Here is a 4,287-nt window from a genome sequence, read left to right on the forward strand (position 1 = left end):
TAGTTGATGCCAGTGAGCTTCACTAAAGTCTTTGATCTACAGGTGGAGATTAATGAGTTATCAGCAAATAAGGGAAATAGGAAGTTCTCAAAAAAAAAAAAAAAAAAGGTAAGGTTGCCCTGGAGCAATCTCAAAAACACCAATGAATGGTCAAAGATGACAGGGCAAAGGTTAGCCATAGATCTCATTTAAAAGCCCCAGGGAAGGGGGCGGCTGGAGAGTTGGCTCAGTGGTTAAGAGCACTGACTGCTCTTCCAGAGGTCCTGAGTTCAAATCCCAGAAACCCACATGGTGGCTCACAACCATCTGTAATGGGATCTGATGCCCTCTTCTGGTGTGTCTGAAAACAGCTACAGTGTTACATATAATAAATAAAAAAAAGCCCCAGTAGGTTCAAAGCAGCCTTGGTTGTGGACACAGCCCTTACTTCTCTGCAGTGTGGATTCTGCGCTGCCAAGGAAAGCTGCCTAAGACCCCACAGTTTACTTGAGTCTACTGTAGTTCTGAACTGTGATGTTTTTTACTGTACAAGTGATATCAGGGATATGAACAGGACCTGAGACATGACAAAACTGTTCAGTGTGGGCAATTGGTGAGGACACATTTATAAAGAAGACATTTACTCCGTGAGTGGCATTTTCTTGGCAGTTTTCAAGGAGCGAATTGTTTGGCTTTGACACAGCCCACCTTTCCCTCTGTGAGGTAGTTTGAATAAGAAGAGATGCTGTAGGCTCCTGTATTTGAAAGCTTGGCATCAGGGAGTGGCACTGTTTGAAAAGGATTAGGAGGTGTGGCCTTGTTGGAGAAAGTATGCCAGTTGGGGTAGGCTTTGAGGTTTCAGAAAACCCATTTCAAGCCCAGAGGCTATCTGTTCCTGCTGCCTGCATGTTGGCTCGTTAAGTCTTCATTAAGTTGTCTAGGTATGGCAAAACCGAGGCTGGGGATTATGTTAGTGATAAACCAGTTCTTGCTGGAGCTTGGGGAAGGAAGTATCTCCATTGAGCTCTGAGGGAAGAGCTCAGGCCAGGTAGACTTCTTGCTGTCTACATGGGCAAGGGAGATCCCAACAAGCTGCAGGGCAAAATGTTCTGTATGTCTTCTTTGTGCAGACCTGCTGGGAAGAGCACAAGAAGAAGCACTCTGACTCCTTGGTCACCTTCACTGAATTCTTGAGGAAATGCTCTGAGAGATGGAAGACCATGTGTGCAATGGAAAAGTTGAAGTGTGAAGACTTGGCCAAGAGCGACAAAGCTCGTTATGACAGGGAAGTGAAGAACTATGTTCCTCCCAAAGGTGATAAGAAAGGAAAGAAAAAAGATCCTATAGTTCCAAAACCCACCAGCATCTGCCTTCTTCCTGATTTGCCTGTTCTTAACACTGCCCAAAGATCAAAAGTAAACACCCAGGCCTGTCTATTGGAGGTACTGCAAAAAAACTGGGTGAGATGTGGTCTGAACCATCTGCCGAAGATAAACAACCGTATGAGCAGAAAGCAGCTAAACTAAAGGAGACGTATGACAAGGATATTGCTGCATTCTGTGCCAAGGGCAAAAGTGAAGCAGGAAAGAAGGGTCCTGGTAGGCCAACAGGCTCAAGGAAGAGGAAGGAAGAAGAAGAAGAAGAAGAAGAAGAAGAAGAAGAAGAAGAAGAAGAAGAAGAAGAAGAAGACAAGGAGGAGGAAAAGGAGGAGGAGAAGGAGGGGAGGAGGAAGAGGAGGGGGAGGAGGAAGAATAAATGGTTGTCCTAAAATGTATGGAGTGTCTGTGCTCAGGCAACTATTTTGCTAAGAATATGAAATTCAAGTGCAGTTCAACATTAGCTTCAGTACAAAAACTGAACAGATTTTTGTATCGCTGATTAAATTCTTTGTAGAGAAAATACTTTTTAAAAAGACTTTATAGCTTTTTTTCAGGGGCTACCACATATAGTTAGATTTAAAGCTTTTGATATTAAATGTTTCTAAATATTTAACAGTTTCTTTAATTTCTTTTTATTTTTGAAAATTTATTTATTTATTTTACTCGTCAGACACACACCAGAAGAGGGCATCAGATCCCATTACAGATGGCTGTGAGCCACCACATGGTTGCTGGGAATTGAACTCTGAACCTCTGGAAGAGCAGGCAGTGCTCTTAACCACTAAGCCATCTCTCCATCCCCTCTTTAATTTCTTATGGTAGCAAAAGAAACTCCATAGAAATTTGTATTACCAGTAAAATTTTTTCTAATTTGTAATAAAATAATGTATATTACTTGCAAAAAAACCAACCAACCAAACAAACAAACGTTGCCTAGGTACAGTGATACAAGCCTATAATCCCAGTACTTGGGAACTGGACGTAGGAGAATCAGAAACTCGGGGTTGATCTTGGCCACATAGAACACTGAAGGGCATTCTGATATACAGGAGGCTCAACTTAAACAGATAAAATATATGAACTTCAAGGAATGTTATTACCCTCTGAAGAATCAAAGTGCTGTAGTTGAGATCTCTTGTTTGGCTTGACTGCTTATTTTATTCCTGGGACAGAATCTTGCTGTGTAGCCCAGGCTGGCCTCACTCTCCTACCTCTCATGAATGCTGGGATTGCAGGCAGGGTGTACTACTATATTTCACGTGTAGTTTAGCTCTTGAATGTCACTGAAGACTTGTATGCTAAAGACTTGGTCACTGTTAGGAGATGGTGGAGCCTTCGGAAGGTGGAGCCTAGAAGCAGGAAGCTCAGTCACTGTGGGTTTGCATTAGAGGGAAGCTAGCCCTGTCCCTTCTCTCCCACTAAGTGAACAGACCTCTTTAGCTGTGTCAGGACTAGGTGGCCCAGAAGCCACAGAGCCAAGCAGCTGTAAACTGGATCCTCTAAAATCCACAGCCAAAATAAACCTTTCTTTCTTTAAGCTGATGATCTGTTTTGTCTCAGGCACACAAAGGTGATTCAGTTACTATCCCAAGCTTTTATATTTAAGTTTTTGAGTCAGGGTCTTATGTAGCCCAGGATAGCCTCAAGCTTACTCATTGTGTAGCTGGAGATTGCCCTCAACTCTTTGTCCTGGCCCCACCTCCCAAATACTGAAATTATAAGCACAAACCACCATGTCCAACTCAAAGATAAATTACAAGGAAGTTTAATTAAGGAAAACAATTGAGAATGGAGCCTGCTGGCATTGGCCTAGAATCCCAGCTGTTTAGGAGGGCTGAAAGTTCAAGGCCTATGTCATCAAATTTTCATCTTCTTCCTTACCTGCTGGGTTTTATACAGTGATTTCAAGGAGCTCTCGGGCACCGGGATTAGAAAACAAAAAGGGGGCACAACTCAAGAGAACTCTGAACACATAATACATTTTGTAACTCATTACTCCATCTTCCTCAGGGTTCCCAGACATGCTACCCTTAGCTAAGGATAAGAAGGGCACAGTGAGGCCATTGTGCACCCTGCACAGATACCCTCATGGCACCAGTAGGGAGGCTATAGGAGTGGAGAGAGGGGATGTCACAGGAGGAGAAAGGACAGAGGGAAGGAGAGAGGAGGACAGGGGAAAGGAGAAGGAGGGACAGAAGGAGGAGGTGCAGGAGGAGGGCAGAGGGAGTCAATCATTTATTGCCAGTCATTTTGGAATAGATGAGCCTGGGCATTGACCATCATGGAGTGCTGTGTTTTCTTGTCTCTGAGATCATTGTTAAAGGTAATGACAGCAAAATCAGTTAGGGCTCAAACCTTACTGATAAAAGCAGCTGGAGTCAGATGTTCTTGGCAAGGTCTCTCTGGTTCCCTGTGTACTAGTTTAGTCTATACAGGGAGGTCTATCTTGAGTACATTCCTGAAAGGCTTTTGTTACAGGTGCCAAGAGCCTTTGATCCCAGTACTTGGGAGGATGAGGTAGCAGAATCCAAAGTTTCAAAGAAGCCTAGGCTATGCAGTAACTTCCTGAACAGGCTCAGCTACTCTGAAAGAGCCTGCTTTAGAGGGGCAGTCTAGATATCCACCAGCAGAAGAAGAGATAAGGCAAATGTTGCATGTACACAAAATAAAATTATGTATAGACACAAAAAGTGAGCTGAGTGTGGTGGTACATAGCTTTAATCTCAGCACTCAGGTTACAGAGGCAGGCAGATCTCTATGAGTTTGAGGGCAGTGCAACACTCCAACACTTTTAAGGGCTGGAGATGTAGCTCAGTAGTAGAGAGCCTACCTAGCACGTTCAAGGGCCCCAGCACCACCAGAAGAAAAAGAAGTCTTTATTTATGAAGCAAGTGGTTATCAGAAGGAGGAGGAGGAGGAGAAGGAGGAG

General features: G+C 43.7%; 1 pseudogene; it reads left to right on the forward strand.

The window, feature by feature from the left end:
* The first annotated feature begins 1,047 nt into the window (after positions 1–1,047).
* On the forward strand, positions 1,048–1,690 carry LOC110290160 (annotated as a pseudogene).
* The last annotated feature ends 2,597 nt before the right edge of the window (positions 1,691–4,287 follow it).

Source organism: Mus caroli, chromosome 2 (assembly GCF_900094665.2).
Source record: "Mus caroli chromosome 2, CAROLI_EIJ_v1.1, whole genome shotgun sequence".
Taxonomy (NCBI): Eukaryota; Metazoa; Chordata; class Mammalia; order Rodentia; family Muridae; genus Mus; species Mus caroli.